This window comes from Typopeltis vanoorti, chromosome 19 (assembly GCF_054136105.1).
Source record: "Typopeltis vanoorti isolate ZY-2024b chromosome 19, IOZ_Tvanoo_1.0, whole genome shotgun sequence".
Classification (NCBI taxonomy): Eukaryota; Metazoa; Arthropoda; class Arachnida; order Uropygi; family Thelyphonidae; genus Typopeltis; species Typopeltis vanoorti.
The window spans coordinates 82,135,311-82,146,648 of record NC_143567.1 but is presented as its reverse complement, the minus strand read 5'-3'; positions in this window follow the sequence as shown (position 1 = coordinate 82,146,648).

Below are 11,338 nucleotides of genomic sequence, written 5' to 3'. Positions count from 1 at the left end.
TTGTCTTAAAGTAAAAATCTGGTCTCAGTCCAGTTTGTTAAGAAACTTCTCCAAGTTTCTCTTCTACATTTTTTCTTAGCTTCTTTTCAAGCCTGCTTGCATAAATCTTGCTTGGTACACTCAGTAGGAAAATTCCTCTGCAATTCTCACATTCAAATGTATTTCCCTTCTTATAGATGGGTACTGAGAGCTTTATTCCAACCAGGATTCGAGCTTCAGTCCATACTTTCGGAATTATACAGTTCAGCCAACGTAAAATTTTATGCCTTTATTTCAGCATTTTTAATCGAATATGACCTACTCCCTATATCTCGCCATATTTCAGATTTTTAATTGCTTTTTCTACCTCTATGTTGATATGCACTCCCAGTTTTCCTATAGTAGGCGATTCGATAGAAATCGTCTAACACAATTCAGCCACTTCTAGTTTCATTTAACTATCTTCAAAAGTATTTGCTGAATACCATTAGTTGTCTTGTATCTTTTATTTCTGATTCTTGTTACAGTACTTTGTCCTGGTACAGTACTTTGTCACCTTCATGATATTTATCTCCTATGTTCGTAGAGAATATTTGTGTAGCTACTGTCACTCCTTGTTTCATTTAACAATCTTCCAAACATCTTGAATATCATCTCTATCATCTCTAATTCATTTTACAGTATTACAGTACTCCTTCCTCATTTTTAAGTTTTTTTGAATAGCCTCTAACCTTTTCCCGCCTTCCTGATATTTATCTTCTAAATCTTTTCAAAGATTTCCCATGACCTACTTTTGGACACTGCTTCCTTACATTTTTTTCTATATTCTCTCAGAGCACATGCTGACTTACTTGCTAAGAACGTTCAATATGCTTTCTTCTTTCCATTACTGCCTCTTTAAGTTACTAATTCGACAACGGGGATTCTGATTTTCTATCTTTACAGTTACTTCGCCATGGCTGGAAATCAATCAATGTTTTCTTCATAATCTGCCACTCTATTGCGTCTCCAAAGTTTTATATTGTTTTCATTTCTTTCGAACTTTTTTTTTTTTCCACTGACAAATGTTTATATTTAAGAAAAATGAGCTTTTACCTCTGAAAGCTTTGATTCTTTTAAAGAATTTAATATATATATATTTTTTGTCAATATTATTATTATTATTATTATGTGACACCTCCAAGGAATCCGAAGACTCATTGCAGGAGGGCGCCCTACTCCACTCCGCTACACACCCTGCTCAAAAGTAAACGGTGATCACATCAGTGGCGCACCCAGAGGGGGGGGGGAATCAAGGGGCCCGGGCACCCCGAAAGAAAAGGAAAAAACACTAGAAAATTTTCCAAAAATCTTTTCCTAATTAAAATTCATTTGTTTTATTTGTTGTGTCGTGTCTTCTATTTCTATACTACTTATGAATTAGCGATCACTGCAGATGCTTAGTCATAGGTCGTATGCGATGCGTAGTGTGTATTCGCAAATCGTCTACTCAACTCGGCCCCCTCCAAGATTAAATCCTGAGTGCGCCACTGGATCACATCATATTTCAAATCCCTGTATGCTCTTTAATCCTGAACTAGCGCGAATATATGACATCAACAATAACATAGGCAATAAGACACATTTCCTGTGTTTTCTCTCGATGTGAATCTTTATGCTGGAACATAATGTTAGTGATGATGACTAATCTGTGTCCTGAACGGAAATCCAGCATGTACTTATCATTATCTTAGCTCTGTCTTTTTCTATAAATTTACCAGAATCATTGTAATAAAATAAGTACATTCTTGAGTTAATTGCTGATTAATATACTATCCGAAAAATGAATCATTTTAGTGAAGAGGGAAAAGGAAAACTAATAATATAATACTGTACTCACTCACTCGTATACGAGTTTTGAGTTGCAAAAGCATATTTCTTTGCCCTTCATTTTTCTGTTTCATTTTTTTAAAAAAAATTGAATTCTGTTTTATTCAACTTTTAAAAAAAAAAAAAAAATTATGAATGATTTTTCTATGAATATTTCTTAGAAAAGTCAAAATTTTTCGAAAAAATGCTTCGACTTGTTTAGTAAAGCGACATCATTTTAAATAACTTCCCGCCACTTTTTTTTTTTTTTTGCAGAAACTATACTAAAGCATGACATCAGGCCACTTTGGCAAAGTGGCCTAACAAAGAGATTGTCGATTGTTTTCACATATAAACCGCATATTTCAGTATGATAAAATACTTTATCGGTTTATTTCTGTGTGTGTGTGTGTGTGTGTGTGTGTGTGTGTGTGTGTGTGTGTGTGTGTGTGTGTGTGTGTGTGTGTGTGTGTGTGTGTGTGTGTGTGTGTGTGTGTGTGAGAGAGAGAGAGAGAGAGAGAGAGAGATTGCCTGTTCGGTTTGTGTATTATTAGGATGAAAAGCTGATCATGGAGAAATGCATTTCAACATGTAAATTGGTAAATTGCAGCAGATGACTACAAAGATAGTTTCAACCAACTTCGTCGTCATCTACTGCTTAACTATATTTGCCATTAATTATAATTTAAGATGAAAGGATGGCAAAATTTAAAGATAATGCGGTTTTTTATATTTTTTTCACTTAGTGGAAAACTACAGATAGATAGAGAGAAGACCAGTCTTTAACACTGTTTTGAGATTGTGGAGTTGCTATTCCTTTCACAGAGGAAGCAACACATCAATATTTCGTATATCCTAGTTGCAAACCTAAAAGGGGTCCTTGTGTTTAAAATCTTCTAGATTTCTTGTATTGCATATTTCTGAGATGAAACTCCATATTTTTGTAATGATTCATTCATATGTACAAGATGATCGACCCAAAGATGCATATTTCAAATGTATTCCTTCTCGATCCACTCTTAAGAACTGGAAGAATGAATGGTCACCATTCGGATAACTTATTTCTTTGTTCCACTGCCTACATTCATACCAACACAAAGAAAAACTGACCCAACATCGACTGCAAAAGACTGAAATTTGTATTATTTTAAGTAAATTCCAGCTTTACAGTCAAGAAGTTAGAAAACTGCATTTATTTTCAAAGAAAAATTACAGCAAAAATGTTTAAAAATGCACAAAAGCACATTCTATTATTTTTTGCTGAATTCTGTAATTATGAAAAAATCAGAGTAATCTTGTGATAGGCAACAAAAAACACTTTTATTATGTCTGTGACAATCGTAAAAAAAAGAAACCCACCATCTCATGCAAAAGCACTCATGAACTATATACTGCATGTAAAATAGAAGAGTATGATAAAATATTCACAATTCATGTACATTGTTCTTTTGTGCTAGAGATATCAAAGGATTCTTCTTCTTCTTCTCTTCAAGGATTAGGCATTTGCCTGTTCCGGCTTCACCGGTCTCTTCATCTATCTCTCTTTCCTTTTAATCTATATCTATCCACCTCTTTTGGTAGCTGATATCTTTCCATTCTAAATAGAGATGTTCTTTCCATTTCTCTCTATATTCCTTGATCTCTTCGTTTACGTTGTATATATCTAGTTCTTTTCTGATATCTTCATTTCTTATATGGTCCAATTTTGCACATCCTTTAATTGTTCTTAAAAATATCATCTCTGTAGCTTGTATTTTACTTTCATCTTTCTTTATGACTGTCCATGTTTCTGAGCAATATAAGAGTAGGTGGCCATTACTTTTTTTTTTAAAAAAAAAGGTTGAGTTTCTCGGGTTTTTTTTTTTTTTAATTCAGTGTCCTTTTAATTGTTCCACATATTTTCTGAAATTTCTTTGTTTCTTCATGTATCTCTCTATCTTTTAGATATGTTATTATGCAGCCTAAATAATTAAACTGTGTCATCTGTTCAATTATTATATTTCCTATAACTATTTTTGATCTAACATGCTCCCGACGTTCAAATGACTTTTGTTTCCTTTTGTGAAATTTTTAAATGTCATAAACAAAATACTTAAAATAAGTATTTTGTTTAGTTTGTAAACTGATTTTTGAAGGTTATCTTCATTGTCTTGTATTACAAGACAATGAAGGACACGCACACACACACACAATAGAGATGTGGATAAGCTAGCTACATCCCTGTCTGACACCCTGATTTATTTCAATCTCTTCTGTTAATTTATTAACTAACTGTAACTGTATTTTTATATCGTTATATAAACTTTGTATATCTTGTAACAAATGTAATGGATATATTTGTTTTTTCATTATATTCCATAGTTTTTTCTGTGTATATTATCAAAGCTTTCTCGTAATCTATAAAGGCCATATGAGTCTCTAAATTAAATTTTCATCTTTTTTTTTTTCAATAATTTTTAGCATATAAATATTGTCTATACACGATCTTCCATGCCTGAAACCATTTTGTTCTTCTGAGAGTAGATTGTTTGCAATATTTCTAAGTCTTTTATTCAGGATTTTAATGTACATTTTGACTTGTATTTAATAAACTTATTCCTCTTTAATTTCCGCAATCATCTCTGTCTCCTTTCTTAAATATAGATATATACTTAGCTTTTGACCAATCTGATGGAACCTCACATTTCCTCCAACAGTTATTTATCAATTTTAAGAATCTGTAATGTAAATATTCTCCACCACATTTCCCAAGCTGTATGCAGATGATCTGTATTTATGGCATTTAATCCAGTTGATTTATTTTTTGATACCTTTTATTGCTCCTTTTAGTTCTTCCAATTCCATTTGTTTTATATCAGTGCAGATTTCTTCATCATTATTTTCTGTTATTAAATTTGGGTCATGCCATAAATTCTTGTAATGTTCTATCCATTGTTTCTCTTGTATTAGTTGATCTGTGCTGTACATCAGAGGATAGATAAATATAAAGCAGTATCCTTGAACTCAAAGCGTGATGAAGCAGGTTGTCTTGTTTTTCAATCTACAAATGCAGGAAGTGCTTACTGTTTTTAGACTTAATTTTCAACACGGATATCATCAATTTATAGTTTACAAGGTTAGGAATATACTCAAAAACAAAAAAATTAATAACGTTCTTCAAGAAGAATACTGCGCCGAAGTGCAGTCGTTTTTTTATTAAAGTCTGAAAATATCATCCGTCACATGAACTTCGTCTATTATTTTCATTCAAATTTTCAAACTCAGAAAACATACTGTACTTTGAGGACTGTACGTGCGTAATTTTATGGAGAGAGAGAGAGAGAGTCTTTCTCGAACTAACTGTATTATTAAGGAAGGAATCACACAGAAATCTATTATAAACAAAACCAATATACCCAAAGAAGGTACTGCATAACAGCTGAGGAAAATGATCATGGACCTCTTAAGTCCGCCAAACGTATATGAAGAGAACTATCACATCACAGATTTTCTAAACCATGATCAGAGTACTCTATTTGGTAAAATGAAATTCAAGTCTTATGTATGACCATTATCCCAATCTGTCACCCCCTGTAACTCATTCAGAAGTATTTATATGTGTAATATTTCACACGCATAAGCATAATTTCATATACATATCTATTTCTAACCAACAATCTAGGGGTGAATTAGAGGGATTCGCTCCTATGTAAGTTATTCTTCTTCTCTCCTCAGCCTTATGATTGGGACCAGCATAACCTCATATACGTATTTCTAACCAATAACCTAGAGGTGAATTAGAGGTATTCGTTCCTATTTCAGTGCCTCCGTAGCGAAATTGGAAAAACGTTGTGACCCTTCGATTGGAAAAGAACTGAATTCGACGTCATTGGCGTTTATCTTTAAATAGGCGGTTTCAATTGAAGGTAAGTTAGGCGATCTCATACGGAGGTGGTATTTTTTTTTTCTCTCTCCCGGAAACTCTGGTTTTTATCTCGTATACAGGCAAATCGGCCATAGAACATATACAATAACGGACAATATATACTAGTAGTGGTGCTGAGCGGTGGATGATGGTGTGTTGGTGGTGGTGGTGTGTAGTTGGAGGACTGGGGAGTAGGAGACGGTGAGTTGTGGTGAAATGGTGTGCCCTCCCTCGATGAGTCCTTGGACTCCTTGGGGGTGTCGTATGATAATAATAATAATAATAATAATAATAATAATAATAATGATAATATATCAAGATCTTCTTCACTCCTCCTCAACCTTATGGTTGGTGGGATAGCAGTATGCTACTTAACTAGTAAATAATGATTATGGAATAAGGTGGCTTCCTGTTGAAACCTAGTTAGTATTTATGTCTGTAGATGTGTGTGGTCACGGGATCAAGTTTCATTTATCAAAACAGACAAACTAGTTTGTCTATTTTGAGAAATGAAAAACCCGGTTTCCGGGAAAGAAAAAATATTGTACATTTTTAATAATAGCAACAGCTTTTTTTGTAACTATAATACAAATTAAACTTTTAAAATAATTACTAGCAAAAAAAGTAGAGTGAATTAATAAAAGCAACAACAAAAATATTCGGATACTGTGCTTTGTAGCCTCTCGGTAACTTCCGTGACACTTGATCTGCAAATGAGGTTCCATGCCGGCCTCGTTGGCAGAGTGGTTAGTGTATCCGCTCTCGAACCAATAGGGTTCGAGAGCGTTTACATTGGGAGATCTTCACAGGAGGGTGTCTCCCGGTGTGAGACCCCCCCCCCTCAGGTTACTGGAGGTCTGAATTGGTTCGAGTTCCATGCTTGGTCACTAGAGCAGGGTTTCCGGATCATGTAAAATATACATTTAAAAATAAAAAATATATATATATACAAATATATATATAAAACGGATAAAAATAAATAGAAAAAATCTTTAGCCCATCCATGGTACAAACACGTGTTTGCATATAACTTTTCATGGGTGTAAGCCACATAAAAAAAAAAGTCACCGTAGGAATTTCTCTTTATCAGCGAATTTTCGAGTCAGCTGACTTTTGACGTAGATAAGGAGGAATTCCCCCCCCCCTCTCTTTGAAGAAACACAGAATTTAACTGAACATGCTATTTAGAACAGAAATATCGCTTCTCGTCCAGAACGTTACAAAAATACACTGAACTGCGGCAATAACGAAAGGTAGGAACCATCGGCATATGTATTTCAAAAAAAAAAAAAACCAGAAAATAAAAGAAAAGGGTTAGAATAGTGCCGCTTACTGAAGAATGAAAACAGTTTGGATGATTATTCATGTTAAAATACTTTCATTCATTCATTCATCTTCAAGGCCCACCTTTCCTGTTGAAATACTTAATATTTCTAATTCTTCCCAAATATTTTCGAATTCCCAATTTCTAACATTAAAATCTAATATCTTTATGAAACCAACATCGTATACTTCTGCGCAAATAAGATCACAAAAACATAGCTAAAATGACATGTTTGTTATGGCCGTTAAACCAATACTTCATTCACGAAACTAATACATATATTCTTTATTTACTTAGAATTCCATAAACTGCATATTTCTAAAACTCATAATATACTTAAGGACCTTACTAGCATCAATACCTCTGCTTAAACACCTAATCCAAAATTCTGGCAACTTCACAACAAATGACGTTGAGTGACGTTGAGATACTGCAGCGCCTTCTCTGGAGTCTGGTTTTCCAGATTTAGATAATCTGTGCTAAAAGAATTTTTATAAAAAAAACTCGAATAATAATAATAATAATAATAATAATAATAATAATAATAATAATAATAATAATAAACTAATCAACGTCGCCGTCATATAAGTTAAACACAAGCTTTGAAGTTGTCTGTCTTGTCTTTCTTCTTAATGATTTCACATCCATACATCGCTATTGGAAATACCATGGCTTCGACAATTCCAATTTTTGTTGCCTTAATAATGCCTCTTTTGTCAGGTTTAACGTCATTTTTTTTTTTACATGGCTATCTTTTAATTTCATCTTCACATATATCATCATATATATCATTTTGTTTTAATGATGTTTAAATGAAGGACGACTCTGTTGAAAATATAAAACGATAGGACACAAGTAAAGTCCAAACAAATAAAATAAAAAATCTTGAAGCAGTTGTCAATGGTACAACGACTCATGTGACAGAATGTTTGCCTCTGGCAAACATACCCACACTTATAGTGTGAGCACACGAACATTTGTTGGAACACTACATATTATGATATTATGAGATTATGATAATATGATATAATATATTATGATATTTCACATGGTTGTGAAATAACACAACATTTTAATATTTGCTATATCCATGCATCACAACTAATGTGGCGCATGAATATAATGACCAGGCATCGAACTTTTTTGACAATTAGTCCCGCTATCGCTTCAATACTTAAATGACTAACTTTGTAGCCTTTGTGAAACTTTTATCAGAGTTACCCAAAGTTGTTGTTATGCCTGCATGGGGTTTGTCGATTCATCGCGGAAAGTCCATTAAAATTTTGAAAACAGAATACTAATTATTATTTGCAATAAGACCTGTCATACTTTACTTTGAAGTCATTCACCGATACTACTGTATCGGTGAATGACTCGTCCGACTCATCCACCATTTTCCAAGCAAGTATTCTAGTCCTGACGCCTTTGCTAATTACACTCTTTCTTAATTTCCAGGGATGATCCCTAGTTTTGCGACAATATTTTTCAGAATCATGAATAGTCAGTAGAAATAACTACCAGTCATGCTACCTTGCAATACACGAGCTGGTCTGAAAAGTTCTCGGCCGGACAATGAAAAAACGAAATTATAATTTCAAAATTATTTTTATTTTTCAACATAATCTCCCTTAAGACCAATACGTTTATTTCAGCGATGCTCCAGCGCCATTATCCCTTCCCTCTAGTGGTTCTCAGTAAGATCTGCAAAATATCCCTCTAGAGCTGCAATCACCTTTTGATTCAAAGAAAAAACGCTGACAGCGAGAAAGGGTTTTAGCTTTGGGAAAAGATAGAAGTCAGCGGGAACCAAATCTGGGGAATAGGATGGATGTTCCAGCAATTTATAGTGCAGATCCCTTAATTTTCCCATTGCCAAAACACCTTTGTGGGCAGGTGCATTGTCCTGATGAAAGATTATTTAGTTCTGCAAACCGGGTATTTTCTCACGAATTTTTTCGTATCGTCTGGTTAAAAGATCGGAATAATATTCCCCGGTTATTGTTTTATCCTTTTCAAAATAATTAATAAACAAAATGCAATTAACATCCCAAAACACCGATGCCATGACCTTTGCAGCTGATGGAACCGACTTGTTTTCTTTGGCGCTGAACAGCCGGTTTCTGTCCACTGTTTTGATGCTATTGGGATTCTGGTGTGTAATGGTAAATCCAAGTCTCATCCATAGTAATAAATCGGCGCACAAAATCAGTTCTATTGTTGTTAAAACGCTCCAGGCACTGTTCAGAGATTTTCATGCGAGTGCGTTTTTGATCTGCTGTGAGCAGGCACAGCACCATCTTGTGCAAAGCTTTTTCATATGCAATTCTTCATGCAAAATATATCCTACACGTCCTACACGTTCTTTTGAAATGCCCATAGTCTCAGCAATTTCACGCACTTTGACTCGCCGGTCATCCAATACCATATTGTGCACTTGATCAATGATTTCTGGTGTTGTTACAGTTTTTGGACGTTCTTCACGTGGATCATCTTCAAGGCTGGTACGGCCACGTTTAAACTCGGCAGCCCATTTCTTAATGCCAAAAACGAAGGAGAAGAGTGGCCATAAACTTTTATGAACTTCGAATGAATTTTTTTTTTTTTGGTGTTAAACCTTCTTTTACAGAGGATTTTATAACCGCAAGATACTCAATTTTTTCAAGGGATATAGACAACTGTAAAACAAACTACTTGATAGAATGACTCGCAATTTCACATGGATGCTTATGACAGATGCAGCAACTTAGAAAAAATCTTGCCGATGGTGTTGCCGTGTATAGTCGAGGCCGAGAAGTATTCAGACTACCCCCGTATAAGCTGGAAAGCTTTTATTGGTTCTAATAAGAGAGAGATAGATCGCAGTTAATAATTGCACTGAAAATTAATAACGTCATTTTTGTTACGATTTTTTTTAGTTGTAAGAATAAGCAGTGAATAACAACTTATCCTTGCAATAATAACCTATAACAAGCCTATAATATAATAAGCCCATAACAAGCCTTTCATTCTTTCTCGCTATTTTTTTTATAATTTATATGTGTATATGTGTACTAATTGTGTATGTGTACTAATTGTGTATATAACTTATTCCATACAAAATGTATGGAATAAGTTATACTTATTCCATACATTTTGTGCCCTTTTTCGTTATTATCCCTAAAAGGTTTATTTTCGTACACATGTGATGCGTGCGAAAATGACCTTTTGAATTCATGGATTAGCTCTTAATCAGCTTATGTAGTGTAAGGGAGAAGGCACGTTCCACTTTGGCATTTTTAAAATATAGTCTGCATATGAATTTGAAATCTTGAACGATGAAGGGAGTATCATAATAGGCTTTCATCATGTAAAGTTAGATGCATAGGATGGGCGGAGGATATACACTGTAAGTGACCTGCAAGTGAGCTATGGAAAAGAATTGGAGCCATTGAGATACCACACTGCGAGTAAGTCAGCTCGCAGCATAACTAGGATTCCTTCCAAAATTGTAGCTTTGATGAATCTGAAAGCTACTTTTCCACTATATTATATTATTTGGGTGACTGATAATCAATAAATTAATTAAACTTAAAAAATTATTATAATTTTTTGATTATAATAATAATAATCAAAAAATTGTTAATATTATATAGAGAGGGCGCTGTGTGGGCATAAGAACGGGAGCACGGTGATATCGCTGACCCCGTTTTTTACTTTTTTAAAGTTGTTCCAACTCCTGTTTTTAATTTGAAAGTGTTCGCAAGTAACTCTACCAGTCACGGCGAAGACAGTGCTACAAAATTCATCGAAATCGGCTAAGAAGAAACCAAATTTGGAAGTGTTGAAAAGTGAACAGAGAGGACTGCGATCAACAACAAGCGAAGAACAAAGGACGTCGCCATCTTTACAATCACGCCACAACTGCTCAAGAGAAGAAAGGAAATCATGAGGTGTATCAAATGCTTGGAGGATTTATCGTCCGACGAAAATCAAATAACCTGCACGAAATGCAGTAGGATTCTACACTTAAAATGTGCCCGCTTTTCAGAAACAACCTGGCAAGGAATGGAAGTGTGTAATCTTCAGGAGGAACAAAGAAACGGCAAAATCAGATGACGAACTGAACAGACAAACATGCAGGCGAGTCCTATAATTTCAACTATTTAAATATACTAATAGAAAACGGTCTAGAGACTATAAAAGCCAGCTCAGTAGATCTTGTGCAAGAACTCTTCGACAAACAGAACCAGCAAATAACAAAAAAACTAGCGAATATGAAGATTTGGTCAAACAATAATTTAGCA